The sequence below is a fragment of the Danio aesculapii genome, chromosome 24 (genome assembly GCF_903798145.1).
Source record: "Danio aesculapii chromosome 24, fDanAes4.1, whole genome shotgun sequence".
Lineage (NCBI taxonomy): Eukaryota > Metazoa > Chordata > Actinopteri > Cypriniformes > Danionidae > Danio > Danio aesculapii.
This window is the reverse complement of record NC_079458.1, coordinates 18,651,735-18,675,057: the sequence shown is the minus strand read 5'-3', so window position 1 is coordinate 18,675,057 and position 23,323 is coordinate 18,651,735.

Here is a 23,323-nt window from a genome sequence, read left to right as displayed (position 1 = left end):
ATTTGAGTTTTATGACATGGCACGTTATCCTGCTGGAAGTAGCCTTCAGAAGATGAGTACACTGTGGTCATAGAGAGAAGGACATGGTCAGCAATGATACTCTGGTAGGCTGTGGCGCTGACACGATGCTCAATTGATACTAACAGGCCCAAAGTGTGCCAAGAAAATATCCTCCACATCATTACACCACCACCAACAACAACAGCCTGAACCGTTGATACAAGGCAGGATCCAGCAGCAGAAATCGAGAATCATCAGACCAGGCAACATTTTCCAATCTTCTATTGTCCACTTTTGGTGAGCCTGTGTGAATTGTAGCCTCAGTTTCCTGTTCTTAGCTGACAGAAGATGCACCCAGTGTTGTCTTCTGCTGCTGTAGCCCATCTGCCTCAAGGTTGGACGTGCTGTGCTTTCAGAGATGCTCTTCTGCATACCTGAGCTATAACGACTAATTATTTGAGTTACTGTTGCCTTTCTATCAGCTGGAACCAGTTTGGCCATTCTCTTCTGAACTCTGGCATCAACAAGGCATTTGCGCCCACAGAACTGCCGCTCACTGGATATTTTCTCTTTTTCGCACCATTCTCTGTAAACCCTAGAGATAGTTGTGCATGAAAATCCCAGTAGATCAGCAGTTTATGAAATACTCAGACCAGCTTGTTTGGCACCAACAACCATGCCACGTTCAAAGTCACTTAAATCACCTTTCTTTCCCATTCTGATGCTCGGTTTGAACTGCACCAGATCATCTTGATCATGTCTACATGCATAAATGCATTGAGTTGCTGCCATGTGATTGGCTGATTATAAATTTGCATTAACGAGCAGTTGAACAGGTGTACCTAATAAAGTGAGAGTATGTGATCATTTTTACGTTTCATATTACAAAATAATATTGCAAAATTAAACAGTAACTGGAAATATGATATTGTAAACGTAGTTTTATCAGTTTAAAGTAATTTACATATGTTAAATATATTTAATATTTAACATAAAATGTATTATGTAATTACATATACTTTTTATATAATACAATATTTTGAATAATATAACGACTATAGACAAATAAGATTTTTTTTTATAAAATACATTGTTTATACAAGTCATTGTCATATTTTTTTGTCATATTTTTTTAGGAGATAAGAATCAAAATCTAGTTTCAAATTGTATAATCCATGGATTTAGTACATATTTAAAAAGCTTTGACCAGAGAAGTGATGAGCAGAAATCAGCTGTAGTGAACACGTTTTCTGGAATGCAGATGCGTGTGAGCAGGCAGACAATTGGCTGGATTGTTGGTGACAGTGGGCCGGAGCTCCTCATGTCTACACTCCAGCCACAGTGTAGTATATTGATTTGTTTGCTTCCCTAATAAGCGGAGAAGACGAGAACCTGAAAAAAGTCAATAGAAGAAAAAAAATAGTGTCCGCCCCCAAAGCAAGCTCTCCGAAAAGTGAAATTTCACTCTTTCAAAAGCCAGTGATACTTCTGCTTGCTGTGCAAAATGGACAAACGACAAAAATGACAATAAAAAGGTATATGCAAGATTTAATGTGATCTGATAAACATTATCCTGATTAATTGGATTTATATGGGTTTGAATAAAATATTTGTTTTATTCTATAACATTTCTTCCAAATTTCAGTATTTTACAACAATTGGTCATTTGGTTTCATTTGTTGTAATATATAATCAGTGTTATTCCTTCAATATTTTGAAAAAGCTCAAATGTTCAAAGGTTGTGTTACTAAAATTAAATATATAAATGTCTGAAAAGATAAAACTGTGTGGAAAAACTGTCATTAGCATAAAAATCTCATCAGAATTATAATTATAATATTTGATATTTATTTTTATATAATTTTTAATTTTATTATATTAAAAACATTAATCTAGAGAAACTGAAAAACTTCAAAAGCTCTCATAATAATTATTATTACAAAAATATTATAAAGTTATAAAGGTAAAATCATTCATTAATTTATTTATTTATTTTCGTCCGCTTTTCTGGGGCAGGGTTGCGGGGGCAGCAAGTTTATGAGAGATCCCATACTTCCCTCTCCCCAGACACTTCCTCCAGCTCCACCGAGGGATGCCAAGACATTCCCAGGCCAGCCAAGAGACATAGTCCCTCCAGCGTGTCCTGGGTCTTCCTCGGGGCCTCCTCACGGTGGGACATGCCTGGAACACCTCCCTAGGTAGGCATCCAGGAGGCATCCAAAACAGATACCCGAGCCACCTCATCTGAATTCTCTCGATGTGAAGGAGCAGCGGCTCTACTCCGAGCCTCTCCCGGGTGTCAGAGCTCCTCACCCTATCTATAAGAGGGCACGCTGCCGCCCTGCAAAGGAAACTTATTTTGGCCGCTTGTTGCTGAGATCCAAAGCTCATGACCATAGGTGAGAGTATGAATGTAGATTGACCGGTAGATCGAGAGCTTTGCCTTTCGGCTCAGCTCCTTTACCACAACGGACCGATACATCGACTGCATTGCTTCTGCCACTGCACCAATCCGCCTGTCAATCTCACGTTCCATCCTTCCCTCACTCGTGAAAAAAACCCCAAAACACCTGAACTCCTCCGCCTGGGGTAAGGACTTTCCTCCAACCTGGAGATGGCAAACCACCTTTTTCCGGAGGAGCACTACTTGGAGGTGATCCATAAATATTATGAACAGAATTGGTGACAAAAGGCAGCCCTGCCGGAGTCCAACATGCACTGGATTTTTTAAATGTAAACTACATTGATTATTTTAACTTTCAGATTTGGTCTATGTTCACTTAATAAAAGTATTAATGCAGCAATAATCTTACACATTTTTTAGGGAACAAAGTCAAATGCTGCATAAATCCTCTCTTAATTTAAAAGACTATTATTCTGCATGATATTTCAGCCAGTGCTAGTTTACATAACTGAATAACCTCAGCTGGAGATTATGAAAAATGTAAAACTGATGAGAAGCCTTGGAAAAAGAGACAGAGAGAAAGAGACAGAAGTGTCCGCATTAATAAATCACTTTTTTTCTAGTTTCAGTTATTCTCATGACACTTAAATATATAAATAAATGTATATATATATATATATATATATATATATATATATATATATATATATATATATATATATATATAAAGCAAACAAAAAAGGCTTCACCCACTGTGATACTACCCTTGAGGATTAGTTCTATCTGTTCTGTTTAAAGCTGGTAGCAGGACGCAGCCTTCATGAACTAATACCGCAACTGTAGAGTTACAGATATATTTTCTCTATACTTTAATTTCTCTTCCTGGAGCCAGCTGTGAGTGAATAACTACACAATGTGGAAAGCAGCTGCCGGTTCACCCCCTGCCTGAAATCACTTATTCAGCCATGAGCTTTTTCACCTTCCGAGAAACTGCTTTACTTGAAAGAAAAAGAAAAAAAAAAAAGTTCTGCAAAGTTTTCTTAAAAATCATCGTGTCAACAAAAGGTAACACATGGTCCATTTTAAAGGCTGAATATTGAAGAGAGAGAGTCATTGAAATATTCTTAAACATTCAAAAGTCTGAGGTGAGAAAGATTTAGGCAAGGTTATTAATACTCTTATTCAGTTAAAAAAAAAAAAACTGACCAAATCTGAAAGCATATTTCCAGTTGAAGTCAGAATTATAAGCCCCCCTGTTTATTTTTTTTCCCCAATTTCTGTTAAACAGAGAGCAGAAATTTTCAACACATTTCTAAACATAATTGTTTTAATAATTCATTTCTAATAACTGATTTATTTTATCTTTGCCATGATGACAGTAATGTAATGAAACTGAATTTATTAAATTAAATTAAATTATAAAATGAAAAATAAATTATTAGTCGAGTCAATATTGTTATTAGTACTATAATCAATAATAATAATAATAATAATAATAATAATAATAATAATACATATTAGTGTGATTTCTGAAGGATCATTTGACTCTGAAGACTGGAGTAACGAAGCGGAAAATTCATCATTAAAATCACTGGAATATATACATTAAATGTATATTGAATGTTTATAATTATAATCATATACTTATTCATCCATTTATATAATTATATCAAATTATTTGCATATTTTGTATATATACTACTAATATTCATTTCATTAAAATACTCAATTATTTAAAGTGAGCAACATGGACAGTATATTTGTATTGTTACAAAAATATCAATAATAATAATATTAATAATAATATTCAGTGAAATTTTTTTTTACAGAAATGCTGTTCTTTTTAACTTTCTTCATTAAAAATCCTGAATATATATCTGTATACTGAGTACTGATGCAAAAAAAATCTTTTTTGCATCAAAGAATTTTAATAATTATCAAATAATTATAATCTCTCACAATACTACCACTTCACCATATTTTGCATGGGCAGCCACGCCTGCATGCATAATGAGGAATATGCATATCCAATAAAAGATCTAAAAAGCACATATCAAGTGCAAACTTACAAAAACAACAAAAACCCTATAACCCCCTATACCACAAAAATAAACAGGCACACAAAACAAACATATTACTTACAGTGGTTATAATGAATGTTCAGTAGCAAATAGTCAAGAGAAATGCCGTCCGAACAGTGAACCCTGTGACGAAAGAAAGTTTCATGCTCCTATAATAATTATTACAGTCTTAATCCAATTGCGAATCAAACAATCATAACCCCACAGACAAACGGCGATCACCAGACTTAAATTACTGTTGTCCAGATCGAAAATGCAAGATAAAAACAGAGATTTTATGAAATGTAATTAGGATAATAATATTTGATCATACAACATTTTCTTCCATGGGATTTTGATCAAAACATTGACGTAACTGCAGCTCTGAATGATGCCTTTTGATGCAGACGTCCAAATCTGTGTCTCTTTCTCTAAATCTGGAGTTTATACCAGCCTTTGATTTGTGGTTTACCGAAGAATAGCTCTTTGATTTAAGCCGCTCACCCAACAAGTACCAGGAATACTGTTCACTTTAATAGAAACGAAGAAAATAAAAGCCAAAGAACAAATACTGTCAGTTCAGAGCAAATTCAATCAGTCATTTTTCTGCTAATATAAAGCTGGGTGCAATGACTAAAATCCTATGCTTTAATGGCTTATTTATAACCTGGAGTAATTTGGTATGTTCTCTTTTTATTTGTAATTTGGTGTATGAACAAAAAAAGATATATTCATAGAAAAGCAATAATAAATCTGATATAAATGGTTAACTATGTGTTAATTGTTGATATGTAATATTCAATATTTATGTAAAAATAAAAACGTGTAAAATTTAGTATTTTTTCTCAGAAAAGTAACAAGACACCTTGTAATATACTGAATAATAATTGAAAATGATAATATAAGAGTCCTTTAGTTAATATGAGTCCAATATATAGTCCTTTAGATCAGTGGTTCTCGACCACGTTCCTGGAGTACCACCAGCACTGCATGTTTTAGATGTCTCCTTTGCCTGTCATACCCACTACAGGTCTTTCAGTCTCTGTTAATGAGCTGATGTTCGGAATCAAGTGTGTTTGGTTAACACCTCCAATATGGTTAAGAACCACTGCTTTAGATGATTGATTGACTGATTGATTGATTGACATGAGTTTGTGCGACAAACAACCATATAAGTCCAAATAAATATAGAAAAATGAATTAACCATGTGACATTAATTGTGTGTATTTATTGTTGTGTTTATTTATTTATCTATTGTTTATTGTTAATAATTGATTGTTATTGTCTGTACTGTAAGAAGTTCTATGTATTGTACATTGTTCATACTGTATTTAATGTTTTTAAATAATAATAATAATAATAATAATAATAATAATAAACCTTAAAAGAAATGTTTAATATTAATCCGAAGTTTCTGTTACTGTATTAAATCTATGAATATGGATGATGAATTGGAGTTATACTGTTATTCCACACTAATTGGACATATACCGTTCTTCCACATTTGAAAAATAAAAATCACAAAAACTTTTTGAATACTGACACTGTTATCTCTTTAGATTTTAGAAGCTATTGTTGTCTATCTTCAAGTAAAATAAAAATATATAATATAATGTTCACGATCCAAATAAAAAAATGAATCTTATTACTCTAAAATTTTAAAATATGGACTTATATGGTTCTTTGTCTCAGGGCCTCAATTACGCACAGTTAATTTAAAGATTAAGGCAACAGGTTTACTCACTTTTTTAAGTTAGGTCAACTAATCGTTTTGAAAGCAACAGGTTTACTCACTTATTTTAAGTAAAGTCAACTAATTATTTTGAAAGCAATAAATTTCCTCACTTATTTTAAGTAAAGTCAACTAATTATTTTAAAAGCAATAGGTTTACTCATTTAAACTGAACTTTAACACTGAAAACTGAACTGACACTGTTTCAATTTACTATAATCTTCTGTGTGAAGCTGCTTAGACACAATCTACATTGTAAAAGCGCTATACAAATAAAGGTAAATTGAATTGAATTATTTTAAGTGAAGTCAACTACGGTAATCGGGGTTTTTTTTACACTGTACATTCTTGTGTCTGTTTTGCCATGAAAAAAAAAAAAACGCTCTAACATTTTAATTGTATGTACATTTGAAAGAAATTTATTAGTATAGAAAATAAAACAAAAAATATAATTTAGTCAAGCACATAACTATACATAAAATACAGATATATAATTTCAAGGAAAAAACTAAAAAACTAACAGTCAAGAGAGTGAAATAATAGAGATAAATATTTAATGCAGTTATTAAGACTCATATTTCTGAACTATAACTGTGGCTAATTTGCCAAGAAACGTGACTGACAGTATAAAAGCACCAGCTGAACATGGCAGACAAACACTACATCTAATTAGTCTCTCCACACCATGCTTGGTGTTGTTTTGGAAAGCTGGGGTTTGACATTGGCCGTGTAGGTGAAATATAGTGCTGTGTATTTGTGTGTGCGGGTGAAGGGTGCAGTGACAGGCTTCACTCTTGGGAAAAGGAAATCAATGCTGATGTTAATTACTCACAGGTCAAGTCCCCAAACCACATGGCTCTTTCTCTCACTGACCCGCTTCAGGTCCGCTCCCAAACCAGCTGACCTGCCTTCATGATATTAGCTTAAAGGTACAGTTCACCTAAAAATGAGAATTTAATTGATTTTGATTATTTATGCAGCATTGTGTTGTTCTCAAAGCATAGCTGTAATGTGGTTTTTTTTTCGCCATCCTTTAAAATATAATGAAAGTGAATAGCAGAGCAAAGAATTAATTTTTATAATAATGAACTTCCTTATTAAATGTATCCATGTTGCCTTTTTTGCCAAATGCTTAAATTTAACTGCTTTACCCAGCCTGAATACTAAAAACTGATTTTAAAAGTATGTAATCTGCATATTTAAAGGCCTTAAATGTCATGAAATGGTAAATTAGGCAAAAAAAAAAAAAACAATTTTATATTGGTATTGATAAGGTAACACTTATTTCTTGTGTTTGGAGAAACAGCAGTTCATTATATGGCTACAAATATACAAATCATATACAAACCACCTACTACATAACCACCGAAGCTGCTAAATTAATCTCTTACTCTCTTGCAAAGTTTCAGTAATTTGCTGTTTATGATAAGAGAAAACATGAAAAATTCTGTCAGTGAGTGCACTTTTTTCATTTGTAACTAATCTAAACATTACTGCGTACATAAGATCAACAGAAATGTAGCTTTTAGCGCTAGTTCTATCAGAAATACATGATGTCACCTTCCTTATCACAATCAGTTCTAACCAATAGCCACAAGACTTAAGGAAAATATAAGCTGTACATCATTTCATTCATTTGATGGCAGATAAGGGCTGTTTCTCAATTCCAAGAACGCAGAGAACGGACTTGCGTTCTTGTGGAGACCGGTCTTGCCAGGTGTCCTCGGAAGAACGAACTCGGGAGACCACCAGAACAGAGAACGCATCCTGTGAGGAATGAAATCAAGCGTTCTTCCTGATGGTTATGTGACCTTCGTGTTTTTAATGGAAAATTATTTAAACATTACAGCATTCATACAGAGATTTATTGTTTTTCCCCCATTTCAAAATATATACACTGCATAAAAGCATTATAAATATACGTTGCACAATATAAATAAAACAGATTTTGATCCGAATTTCAGCAAACAAACACCCTTAATGTGTTTATTCCTTTATTAAGATGTCCATGGTAATGTTTCTATTCACCATTTCATTTAGGGAAACTCCTGAGGTAAATAAGTGATTTCTCTGAACTTTAATAATAAATCTAAATAAAATGCTGTGCTTCCCACCTCCAGTCGCAATGACTTCTGGGACTTCTAGAGTGAGATTGGGGCTTAAGTCTGCATCAGTGCGTCCTAGAGAACACATCCGGGATGTTTCACGTGTCCTCTTTTCTTGCAGTCTTGAGTATTGGAACTGAACTTTGGCAACTGATGATGACGTTACACGAGAACGCTGAAGAGCGCATATTGAGAAACAGCCACTAATGCGAACGTTTACCCCCCCATCCTCCCCACCACCACCAGTTTGGCCCTGTCCAGGGGGATAAGTACGGCAATAAGTAAGTGCAAAACAACATTACAAAGCGAAAAACTATTTTTCAAAGCTCGAGACAAATTTACATTTTGAAAAACATTTTTACTTATCATAGGACACAATTACATAGGGAAAAACTATTTTACCTAAGACTAAACAAATTTACATTTTAGAAAAAAGTTAAGACGCAAAACACTTTTACCTGTTGAGTCCCGCAACAAATTTACAATCACAGATTCCTTATGGAAAGGGAATGTACCACACACCGGAAGTGACCCAGAATGTACCATACACTGGAAAATATCAGCTCGTGTGTGACTGTAGACACAGGTTAACACAAGTCCAAAGGCACAGGTTAACATCAGTCTACAACTATAAAAATCATGGTTTGACCAACTGCAATAAAACATCGTTTTGCCATTTAGAGCTATTCTGAGAAAATATCGGCGTGAGAGTATGTAGAAACATGTAAACGCAAGTACATGGAAACAATCAAAGCATGGCATATGTTGACTGATAAAGATATCAAAACCAACCTCAACATGTAGTTCTGGATAGCTCAGTTAGATAGGTCAATTGATACTCGTGCTGAACCTTTTGACTTGGGTTCGAATCCCGTTGAAGACATGTCAATTATAATTATTTATTTACATTAAGTTTGGTTTTATACTGTTCTGCCACACAAATATTAAAATCAATAATGTTTACAATGACACTGACCCCAAGTAATAAGAATATTTATTTGGTATGGGCATGTTTTGTTGCTGTGAAAGTGACGAATCTGCCAATCTGCAAACGTGAATGGTTTACAACTGAAAAGGGTCCCCAGTTAAAATGGATAAAAGTTAAACCGTAACACCCTCTTAGTTCAGTTTACTTTAAAGAGTCCTCAAGCAGATGTTTACACTGTGTAGACCTGACATCATGTCCACGATTACAGCGTACGAGTGGCCCTCATTAAAATATTGAACACATTGATGCAGTATGTCTGGTGTTTCCATCTGGCCCGGGTCCTTTAGGATCTCTAAACACCGACCTCACATAAAGCAAAACCGCGTTAAGCTGTTCATGTGTTTGCCACAAAACGGACTACCATAACAAAAAACATCCCTCGACTGCAGTCCATGTTCTATCACCACAAACTTTATTTACACCATGTACTTCACAGCACGAATTTACCACGCTCACCATCAACTACATCAATTTTCTCCATGTGTGTGGTACATTCCCTTTCCGTAAGGAATCCGTAATTGTAAATTTGTTTTGGGGGGGCTGGTAAAAGCGTTTTGTGTCTTGTAAAAGTTTTTTCTAAAATTTAAAGTTGTTTCGTTCTTGGTACAATAGTTTTTCCTATGTAATTGTGTCTTATGAGAGGTAAAATGTTTTTCAAAATGTAAATTTGTCTCGAGCTTTGTAAAAGTGTTTTCCACTTTGTAATGTTGTTTTGCACTTCCCGGCCACCGTAGATAAGCTCCGCCCCTGCCTTCATCCTCGGCTGCCATAGCTAGATCAACAAACTTTCGATTCAAGCTATGAGCAGGGCCTCCGCCAAATAATGGGCCTCCTATGTTTTGTTCAATCATACTTTTTGTCAAACAATACTCAATAAGTAATAGTAATTCAATATCATATTTATCTCCCTGGTCTTTCTTGTAGACATGCATGTGATTGGTTACAAGGCTCAGCATTTAAAAAAAAAAAAAAAAAAAAAAAGTGTCAAATCTAATGAAGTGTTTAACACAAAGAGCTTTATCATACACCCGGCGCAATAAGGCACAAGACGTGTTTGCTACGATGTGTTGCCATTTTCTGACCAGTGCAACCCTAATTTTCCCGTTTTGAGCCATGTTGTTTAAATAGCAAATCCATTTATGTCCCTGTCGCCAATCCATCTTGCAATGTAAGCAAAGCAGCGACTAAATGCTAGCCCAGATAGTCATGCAGTGTGAAAACATCTGTGACATGATTGAAAATCATTCAGTCTGAACTCAGCATTACTGCCACCTCTCGCTATGGTCTGTGACGTCGCCAACCAAGGTGACACAAGAAATTTGCTTGATGGAAAGATGGAGAGGAGGTCTATATATATATATATATATATATATATATATATATATATATATATATATATATATATATATATATATATATATATATATATATATATATGTAGTTTACTGTAGTAAAGGCTAAAGTATACTATGGTAATTACCATTAGTTCGTGATAGTTACTAATGATACTACATTATGTAATTCATTAATGAAGAGTAGTAAATATATATACACACACAATATAATGCTCATTCCTAAATATTTCCCTTTACTATAAATTACTATAGTATTTTAATTGTGTAACACTTAGTTTTGTTGGATGTTTTTGTGTTTGCTGTTATATACAGTACTATAACATGTTTGAAAACAGTAAACAGAGCTACTGTAAGGTCACACCTGCTTGGTATAAATGCTTGAAGATGATTTAGTTGAAATTATCCATTAGAAATTTAAAAGTAATCAAATAGTAATCAGATGTAATCAGTTACTTTACTTTTATAAAGTAATTAAAAAGGTACACTACTTATTACATTTTAAATTGGGTCATTTGTAATGTATTACATTTCCAAAGTACAGTAAGCTACCCAACACTGTATGTACATTATCCCTTACTTTTTTATCATATATCAGTGCCTGTCCATTCCACAGCAAAAACTGGAAACGATGACACTTACATTTTTTGAGGGACTAGGCCTTTAATTTCTCTTTAAAGTACAACCACATGAACTGTCACTTTTCAGCGTCTTCCAGATGGCTTCGCCACTCTTACCATCAAGTGCATTAGAGAAGCAAACATGGACAAACTTGTTTTTTTGGGGCACAATACTCAGAGACAAGGGTCAAGATACAGCCATTAAAAGCAGGGTAATATTTTATGCATGATCCAGAGATGAAACTCTCTGCTATTATTTTGCTCTAATGCTTGGCTTTTTAGGTCAGCCAAGACTCCTTTAATGCAGTCAACAAACAAGAAGCAACACTGATGGATCTTGTGCACTTAAAAAAAAAAAAACTCTCAAGGTATTACCAATTATACTACACAAGCAACAAATTTACCCCAGCAAACAACCATGTTAAGGATTTCTCCACTATTCAATTTCATAAGGGAAAAAGATTAAGGTAAAACTAGCTTTGCTTAGTGCACCTTGCAATTCTAAGTAGATTAATGCTAACAACAAAATGGAAACTGAGGGGAAAATTAGCTGAGCCCTGTGTGTGTATGTGTGTGTGTGTGTGTGTGTGTGTGTGTGTGTGTGTGTGTGTCATCATATTTTTCTTTAAAAGCAAATGTATGTGTGGCGGCGTGTGAAGCTAATTAAGCAGAGAGACTGAGCCGCGGGACAGCTCGCTCGTTGAAGGTGCACGCTTGATATTATTGTTGAGTAAAGCAGGATGGGGCAGCCACACCGGCATGCATTGAGGGGAATTAAACTGCGAGAGAGAAACAATAAAAGCAGGCTGGAGGAGCGAGGCATGGAGCACTTGCTTAAAAGACTAAACGGAAGGGTGATCAGGAAGCTCAAGAGCCTCCCATTATGTGCTACAACTCAGACAGAAAATCTTACTGGCCACCGTGAAGAGACAATAACTGAAATTAAATTCCATACAGCCTCTCTCTTTGAGCCCCAGGAGGAATCGCTCGCTATATCAGTTGCTCTGAAAAGCCGGTGCTGCTTTTCACAAGCGTTCTGGTTTAATTATGTTTAACTGACTAAGAAGGTGCTTATCAAGCCCTTTTTATTTCTTCTTCCTATCATTGTTCTTCCAGACGGCATTACACGCAGTCAAAACAAAGACATTTGGAGATCGATTGCAATTATTAATTTTCTTTTGACCCGGTACATAAGAGGCATGACAGTTACTTTCAGAATTAACATCTTTGCAGCTACAAACAATGAATGGTGATATTCTCACAAGTTGTACTGATAGCAGTCGCAGACGTGAAACATTTGTGGTCTTTTTGTGAATATTACAGATATGTCTTCTTTTGACCCTCCGTAAATGAAGACACACATAAGCACTCTTTTCAGACTCGAGTCAGTCAAAGCTCTAACAAGAAAAGATGTCTTAATCATTAACAAGGTATTCTTGTAAATGTCAATGCAAACACGCAAACAAAAGTCAGTCAAAAACTCAAGAACAGTAATAATCCTGTAGATTTACAAAGGTACCACACTACAATATTTTCAAAACACAAGAAAGGGAAATATAATATATACATAGATAATTAAATAGATGGATTAGCAGAAAAATATACAGATAGATGGCTGGATACATGGTTGGAAAAATGGATACTGAGGATGTGTAAACAGAATCAGAAATATTTCCCAAATTATTGAATAGGCTACAATTTTCATAAAATCCCTATTAAACAGATTCCAAAAAATGTTGTCATTAATAACAACTGCAGACATGCATGACTTTAAAAGACACGATATCAGTATACAGAGAAATAAGCAATTTTTACCTGTATCACCATCAGTGGTGCAAAGTAACAAATTACAAACTCTCAAATACTGCAATTCAGTAGTTTTTTCTCAGGAATTGTAATTTGCCAATTAGTTTAAAAAATGTGTACTTTTACTACCTCTTAAGTCCATTTTTAGTGCTGTATCGGTACTTTTACTCCAGAATTTCCCTCCTACCTGCAGTCACTACTTTGTTTCTTTCTTGTCTATGTTGATTGGCTAAAGTAGAAAAATCAGTCCTTCAATTCCAGTCCAATCAAATTGAACAAAGAAAGTAAATCACATCATAATGAACTAGCTCAATTTATGGGCGCTTTATAAATCCACCAAACCTTTTGGAAGCATTAAAAATGTAAAAGAAGATGTACAAAATCTTTACACGCATTGACCCAGAGACTGTTTATAGACTGCATGTGATTGCACTGATGAGAAAATGAAGGATGTCGACTGTATGATGACTGACCTCACAAAACAGCCTTAAACAATCACTAAATGGAACGAATGAAGAATGAAAGGAAGGGCCGAACGAAGGAAGGGACGAACAAGAAATGGAAGGAAGAACCGAATGAATTAAGGATTCAAGGAAGAACTAAACAAAGGATGGAAGGAAGGAAGGAAGGAAGGAAGGAAGGACTAAACAAAGGAAGGAAAAAAGGAAGGAAGGAAGGAAGGAAGGAAGGAACAAACAAACCTACTGAAGGAAGAAAGGACTGAACAAAGGAAGGATTGAAGGGAGGAATGATTCAAGAAAGGACTAAAAGGAAGGAAGGACTGAACAAAGGAATGAAGAAAGGAAGGAAGGAAGGACTGAACAAGGAAGGAAGGAACAAACAAACAAACAAACCTACTTAAGGAAGGAAGGACTGGACTGACGGACGAATGAACGAACGAACGAACAAACAAATGAGCAAACGGATGAGTGAACGAAGGAATGGGTGAGTGAATGAAGGTAGGAACGAAGGAAGGAATAAATGAATGAAGGAAAAAACAAACAAACAAATGAATGAAGGACAGAATGAACAAACGAAGGAAGAAAGGAATATAGGAAGATAACTGAATGCACTAAGGAATGTTACGTTTACACATCGCTGCACAAACTGCATGTAAACGCATCAACTTTTCAGTGTAATAGTCACTACTCTTGGGTACCTTTAAAAGGTCTATGATTTGAGTAATATTTACAACAGATATTTTTACTCTACTTGCACTACACTTTTGGGCAAGTAATGGTACTTTTACTTGAGTATGATTTTTCAGTATTCTTTCTTCCACTGGTCATCATGCTAATGACGCTATACACCCTCGATTTCTGGCTTGGTTTTATACGAAACAGGAAAACACTAAAGATGCGTTAATATGTTGTGCGTTTAACCAGAACACAGTGCAGCATAATAACAGAAACTTAAAATGCCTTTAGTGTGATAAGTTTCCTCCCACATGATCATGACTAAAATAACAAGAAGTGTGACATAATAAAAGCTCCACTGCTTTCATGCCGCATTTCACTCACCCCACATCAGCAACTGATTTAGCACTCATTTTGCGTCAACATCTTTCAGCCTTACTGTGCTTTTATGCTATCATAATACATTTTGAAAACTTTAGCTCAATGAATATGATTTCTACACAGAAGTCCTGTAAGATCATGATTCCACACTCATTTCAAACAACACCTTTGTTTGTTTTGAATCACTCCCTCTAGCAGCAAAACTTACTGTGCCTTTAAGTATTTATCATAATGGTGAAAACAAAAGGGTGTCTTACAGGGGTGGGCGGACCGATCCCAAAGTATCAATTTTTTGATACTGGCACAACAGGATCGATCCCTAAATAGAAGTATCAATCCATTCTATGTTTTTTTTCTTAATGAGTGATCCCTGATTTGAATATCTTATTAATAGTAATAGGCCTAATGATATGCTGCATAATATACAAATATTTACTTAAATAGGCACAAGAATGGGATTATCTTCCACTGTATCTCCGCAAATGGGTCACAAGCTCACACATTCAAAGCATAGTATTCAGCACACACTCAGCGCAGTTTTTCATCTTCGTCATCATCATCATCAAACTCATCCTCATGCCAGAATGAAAAAGAAGCATAATCTGTTATTTTATTGCAGTTATTGACAAGGCTTAAAAATAGTCAAAGAAAAACAGGCTCGAAAGGTGAGGGTCAACAGTCATTTTTCATAAAAAATAAAATGTTTTTTAAATTAATAATTAATTAAATAATTTAATTAGTAATATTTTTTGTTAAACAAGGTGTGTTATTTTTTGTTATACATGGTGTTATTGACCTTATTCTGCACATATGAGCAGACGCAACCATTTTGGCTCAAGACTTCCAGTCTCATTCACTTCCATTGATTATCATACATTAAAAATGGCTTATTGTGCTGCTTGATGTTGCAAACTGATATTTTTCTTATGATATTGCTCTACTTTTTATGTATAGTCAGGAACACACTTGTTTGCAGAGCAATTAGTTTGACTGTTTTCTGCTGTTTATTATTCCTAGTCATTTCTCCCATATAGGCAACTGAATCGGAAGTACTAAAACAATTGCAGAATAAGGTCTATAGAGCCAATTTTTGTTTAATTAATAATATTTTGTCATTTTAATAAATGTAAAAAGGATTTGTATATTTTCACTCATTCATTCATTTTCTTTTCGGCTTAGTACCTTTATTAATCTGGGGTCACCACAGCGGAATAAACACCAACTTATCCAGCATATGTTTTACCCGGAGGAAACCCACGCAAACACGGGGAGAACATGCAAACTCTACACAGAAATGCCAACTGATCCAGCCCGGGCTTAAACCAGCGACGTTCTTGCTATGAGGCGATTGTACTACCCACTGCACCACCATGCTGTCCGATTTGTATATTTTATTTAATAATAATACTGAAGGTGATAAAAAAAAAACTACAAAATCACTATAAAATATTTAATTGAAGTATTAATTTAAATGATACTTGTCTTAAAATACTTGGTATTGGATCAGAAAGAAAAAAAATTGGTATAACCCATCCCCAGTGTCTTAATAATAACCAGGTCTTCTTGTAAATGCCAATAAATGATGCGATACCCCTTTGACACTCACGTCAGTCAAAGCATTAAAGGACAATAAAAATCCTGTGGATTTACAAAGGTGACACACCACAGTTGTCATTTCCTGAGCAAGCAACATACGCACCACATTTCCTAGACATGACAAAAAAAAAAAGCTAAATATAAATGTGTCTGTTTTAGTTATTCAAATAAATCAGAAGAGGCGGAAATTAAGAAAATAAAAAACATTAGCTGATTAAGAAAGGTTGGGGGGAGTGGGGGCTCTAATTTAGTAGCAGGACTGAGTGTCCTGAGAAAGGTCCTGTTTGCGATTCGTCAATGCAGCTCTCAGCCTTTATGAAAAGCCATGCAATTTATGGTAATGAGCTTTTTGAAGGTTATGACCACAGTAAACTAATTTGTTAGAGGAATGGCAAAAGCTGGCACAAACACTACTCAATCATTAAAGCCTGTGTGGGGAAAAAAAACTATTAAAGTAATGGTCAACTACCCTGCAGAGAGAAAAAAAGGTGCACAACACAAGCCCACTATAAACCCGTACTGATATATAACAGGGCCAAACATGGCTGTCGCATCACACAAATTACTTCTCAGGACCATTTTGAACATTTATATGGGCAGAAAAGAAGCGGGAAAAGGCGTCAGATCCCAGACCAACGCCCAAAGCGGCGACGGAAAGAAAAATAACTAGGCTGACTGGTTGAAAATGGACCATCAAGGTTGCACCGCTGACATCTTAGATTAATGCATGAATTTAGGTCAGCGGTGGCCCTTCCAATATATACTGACTTGGCCTGCCTCTGTCAGAAATAGTCAGGATTTTACATAATTCTCCACCTTCTTATTGGGCTTTCGAGACCATTGTATGGGTGGGATGGAGGGGGATGAATTTGCCCTAAATGTGGCATCTGAGAGCCAATAAAGAAGTAAAATCCCATGCTGATCACAGAAAAAAAAAACTATTACAGCATGAGGGAGCATGAATATATATATAGGTGATGGTGTGCGGTGTCAATCTTGCTTTATATATTAAGAAAGGTTTACAAGGCCATTCAATTATACAGTATATGCAGTGTGGCCTTTATTGCTGATCTTGCAATGAACTTCTAACTTATTATAGTTGACTGATGACGTCTAGGCTAATAAATAATAAATAAAATATTTAAATACAAATTAATATAAATTATATTTACATCACAATATAAAAATAAATGTAATAAGTAAAACAATAATATGTATTAATAAAACAATTATTCATGAAATAAATCATTACAATTTTACATTAACATTATATGTAATGTAATGTTTATTTATATAGCGCATTTATCATGCATGGCTATACACCCAAAGTGCTCCACAATCATGAGGGGGGTCTCTTCACACCACCATCAGTGTGTAGCATCCACTTGGATGATGCGACGGCAGCCACAGGACAACAGCGCCAGTGTGCTCACCAGCTATTGGTGGAGTTGAGGGACAGTGATCCAGCCAATTCGCTGGATGGGGATGATTGGGAGGCCATGATGGGTAAGGGCCAATGGAGGGAATTTGGCCAAGACACTGGGGTTACAACCCTACTCTTTACGAGAAGTGCCATGGGATTTTTTTAAATGCGCACAGAGTGTTAGGACTCACATCTGAATAACAACACTTACTGACAGTATAGTGTCCCCTTCACTATATTGGGGGATTAGGAGGTCATCCCCTGCTAACCTCACTAACACCATTTCAAACAGCAACCTAGTTTTTTAACCAGGCTCAGCCCTGCTTAGCTTTAGTGAGCAACCGGTCTTGGGCTGCAGGGTGATATGGCTGTGGCTATATGGATTGTAATAAATTGTAAGTCAAAAATTCATTAAAAAGAATTAATAAATGGATGATGGTTTTATTTTCATAATAAATAAATAAATAAATAAATAAATAAATAAATAAATAAAAGTTAATCGTAAATACTTTTAAAACTTAAACAAAATGGACAATCAAAAAAATATTTAAAATCTTATTTAAATAAAAATTACATTTTAAAATATATTTTAAAAATAAATAACAGCAATAAGACATTTTAAATCCGAATTTACACATTATTATTTGTTTTTACTTAACATTAAATTCAGTAAAATCTTTTTATTTACTTTATTTATGAAAATCAACATTTTATTATTACCATAAACTGAGAAACAGACACAACATGTCTGTAAATTAGATTAAATAATTAAGTATTTCTATTTCTGATTTAAGCTATTTGCTATAAATCAAATGAATATTATCATGAACTTCAAAGAAAAACGGGTACAAGCTATACATCAAGTTAATAAAATAACATACTATTATTAACAAACAAATAAAACCAAAAAACAAATAAATTCACTACAGTATCTACTAATAGTCTTTTGAAACCTTCACCCATGGGAGAGGACGTTACATCTGCCTTAAATTAAAAAAACCATCACTATTACATTATGAGGAAGCATAATATATATATATATATTCTTAGAGATGGGTTGCAGCTGAAAGGGCATCCGCTGCGTAAAACATGTGCTGGATAAATTGGCGGTTCATTCCGCTGTGGCGACCCCGGGTTAATAAGGGGCTAAGCCGAAAAGAAAATGAATGAATGAATATATATATATTCGTATATATACTTATATGTATGTATGTATGTATGTATGTATGTATGTATGTATGTATGTATATACATATTTATACATACACACACACATGTATGCATGTATGTATGCATGCATGCATGCATGTATGTGCAGTGTCAGTCTTGCTTTATATATTATGGTTTGCAAGGCCATTCAATTATATATGCAGTGTGGCCTTTATTGCTGATATTGCAATGAACTTATAACTAGGTTCACACGGAATCTGCATGTACAGAATTCCCAAGATTTTGAGCCCATCATATATTCTGTTTATTTACTTGAGTAAAAGTGTGTAAATTCATATTCATTCAGTTTTAAATTAATTTAAGTAATATTATTGACTAATATGAAAATATTTATATGTTTTATTTACAATATAGTTTGTAAAGTAACATTTTCTGTCTTTTGGATATATTATATGAGACACTTGTTTTGTTTACCGAATAAAGTGGATCTAACTGGATTTGTATTGTAAACATTAAATACAAGTTAAAAAGGTTTTAATTTTTATTTCATATATTATATTTCATATAAGGTTTTAGTTATGATACTCCCGAAATCACTCTGCATAAATGTGCAGATTTTTTACAAAATTCTGTGCAGAAATAGCAAAAAATGTCCACAGATTCTGTCTGGCCCTACTTACAACTTAATATAGTTGACTGATGACGTCTAAGCTAATAAATAATAAAGAAAATAATTAAACACAAATTAATATAAATTATATTTACATCACAATACAAATATGAATAAATGTAATGCGTAAAACAATAATATGTAATAATAAAACAATTATTTATTTAAAAATTATTACAAAATTTCATTAAAATTATATGGATTATAATACATTTTAAGGCAAGAATTTATAAAAAAAAACATTAAATGGGTTTAATTATTAAATTTTAATTAATTAATTAATTAATTAAAATTAATCGAAAATACTTTAAAATTACACAAAATGGACAATCAAAAATATAGTTAAAATTTTATCACATCTGATTTAAATAAAAATTACATTTTAAAATATTTTAAAATGCATTAAATAAATAAATAACTGCAATAAAAAATAAATCTTAATTCATATATTATTATTTGATTTTACTTATTATTAAATTTTGTAAAATCTTCAATTTATGAAAATCAGCAGTTAAGAATTACCAAAAACTGAGGAACAGACACAACGCATCTGTATATTAGATTAAATAATTAAGCTAATTCAAATACTAAATCAAAATAATATTTTTATGAACTGCAAAGAGGAACAGGCACAAGCTATATGTCAAGTTGATAAAATACTATAAAATACCAATACTATTACTAACAAACAAAAAAACGAAGAAACAAATAAATAAATACACTATCTTCTAATAGTCTTTTGAAACCGTCACCCATGGGATGGGACGTTATATCTGCCTAAAATGTGGCATCCGAGAGCCAATAAAGAAGTAAAATCCCATGGTGATTGCAGAGGAAAACAGATAACTAATGAAAGAGCAATAAGCCGTCGCTCAGTCTGATGCAATCACAACATATTGTTTGTGACCTTGCTTCAAGAAGGTCCTTAATAATTGCAGACACGGCTGTCTCGATAAAAATCAAAGATACCTCTATAATATGCTGTTATTTGAATCTCATTCAACCGAATACATCTTGCTAATCTCCCACTATTACAACGTGCAAAGATAGGTGATGGCATTCGACGCCATTCTGACCTGATATATTAACCAAGGTTTACAAGGGCATTCAACTACATATGTAGGTTTGCTCTTATTGCTGACCTTACATTGCACTTAGTATCCTGTACTTGAATAATGCTGTCTTGGCTCCTCAGTGCAATTTATTCTAACTAATGACCATCAAGAGCCCATAAATCAGCATTAGGTTCCTTTAAAGTGAGCTGGTGACTCGGGCAGAGCACAGATAGAGACCGCCGCCTGATGCCTAACCTTGTATTGGCACCTCTATTGATTTTAATTAGTCTAATTAGTTCATTATTTCAAAAATCAAACAGAGCATTCATTACGCAGAGCTTTACCCCAGTGACATAGCATTACAGACGAATATGCTAATGAAGCTGATCAATTATCGCTCAAAAGGAAGTCATTAACAACCAAATTAACATAACCTCTGATCGTGACCTGAGAGACCCTTTCTCGAGCAGCCAGTCATCACTCCTGCCGATGCTGCTTCACGGAGCTGGGTTTTATTGCGGTTGTTGCTTGGAGAGCTGCAATTAGTGCAAACAGCACAATAATGCATTGAGAAAGCCAACATACTGATCTACTACCATTACTTCCTCTTCTTTGACCAATAGAGTGGAGGAAGTATGACATCAGTTTGCTTGAAAAAACCTAAGAGCGAGTTAGCATTTCAGCAGTTCTGGTTCCCTCGTCCCAAAGTCAATAGGTATTTTGAATGGGATTTTGGTTAAATTTCTTAAATAAGGTTTGTGGCTAACACAAACTCAAGATTCACATTTTATTCTACGACATAAAACACATCAGTTACATTTCACTCTTGATTTTAAATCGGTTGCGCTTCTTTAAAAAGACGGTTACTAAGTTGCTAAATGGGACTACAGGCGGTGTCAGAGACATTATACTTCATTGAGCTGAACTGGTCTAAAACACAGCTCGCTTGCGTTGGGCATTTGAATTTGTCTGTGATTTAAGTATTTTCATGAATAGTATTTTATAGTTTGTAGTATTTCTCTAATTGGGAATTCATATTGTGTGTAGATAATTCCTTCACTTGTAAAGACTGTCAAGACATTAATTTCTTGATCATTTATTTTAATAAACGATATTATGGGGATACCGCTGACCAGTGCAGCCTGTCTCTTTCCTGCTCTCAGTAATGCAAACATGCAAATAAATGTGTAAAAACTGCATACATATTAACTGTCACTTTAATGTGATCAATTGATTTTTCATTGATTTTTTTTCTTCATCTGAACACATTTAACTGTGTCATAACTGCAGTATTTACACTCCTCCTAAAAATGTATAGCATATGTGACTGTATGGGCTGCTTTTTGCTGTACTTCGTGACAATAAAAAAATTAAATGTTGTTCTCCATCCATGATGGAACTTGTATATAGACTTGTCCCTCACTTCTCATTTCTGTCATCTTTTACTAAGGTAAGCAGGATGTGTGCACTCGAGCGATACACTTATTTAAATATGTCTTATCATAATACTATGGAGGCACATTTATACATACGGTTTTAAAACTTTTACATAAACCGTAAAGCAAAACAAAATATATTTCCCACATAAAAAACTATCCAAAAGGCACGCAAGTCTATGTGTTTTTGCGTATTAATTTGTTTATAATATATAGCGTGGATTATAATATAATAAACAGAGAGAGTAAATCGTTGTCATGGACCATATTTCTAAAATTAAGCTTGAAAAGTTAGCAAGGTAGGTGCTGATGTCACAGGCAAGCGCCCCCAAGGCACTGTAGTCTGTTTATAGCCTAATGTTAGCTTTTCAATTCTTGCGTTTGCATTTAAGAAGCAAAAGTGCTAAAAGATGTATTTTCTTGTGAGGATTGTCCGGTTGGACAACACGTGTAAGCGTAATGAACACAGAGCTTATCGTTTGCAATCTTCAAAAAGCCTATGGGAAAATCCTATAGGGATTTTATTGAGGGAACCAGTTTTATGCTAGCAGTCGATTAGCCTACAAGATGACATCATAGTTCCTCCACTTAATTACAAAACGCAGGTCCTCTTACAGTTTTCAAGCTACAACCACCAAACCCGAGTCAGGCCTTTAGATTACATTTATATATTTTCTTATTGATCAGACTTGCTATTTTAGTAAAAAAAACAATTGACATTCAATGAGGGGGGTGACAAATTTTAAACATTAACTCTTACAGAGTACTTAAAACCAACAATCAGTAGCCATATTAGGCAGGGCCAGAGGGGGGCCAGATGCCCTGAGCCAACAAGCTTGGCTACCCCTCTGGCCCTTCCTAAATTTGGAATCGATAAATAATGTAAAATTGCATTGAAAATCTGTATGAAGTTTGTACTTAACCAGATCAGGCCTGTAGTCAGCCTAGTGAAAGGGGTGGTACTTTTTTTTAGCAAAAAGTAGACCTTTTTTACAGTTATTTGACTCATTTTCTATTTAATTAAAAGTTTTAAATACTGCATTTTAGTGAGATTTATTTATTTATTTTTTGCTGGATTCACTTGTCAGATGTTCACACTTTTTGATGTACCAAAAACATTTTTTAAAGATTTAGAATAAAGAAATATGAAGAGGCTACTTATTTTAGGCTACTTTATGATACGTCACTAGGGGTGAAAATAGCCATCAGTAATAACAAACTTGCAAGCACATTCAACTTTCCTCAGTGTCTGAATTTGTCCATTTGAATAATAAAAATAAATAAGCATAACGATAATAATAACGTAGAGCTTCACAGTCTTTTTTTTTTCTTTTAAGAATAAGGTCCAAGATTTAGAATAAAAGTTACTTATAAAATGCTTTCTCTAT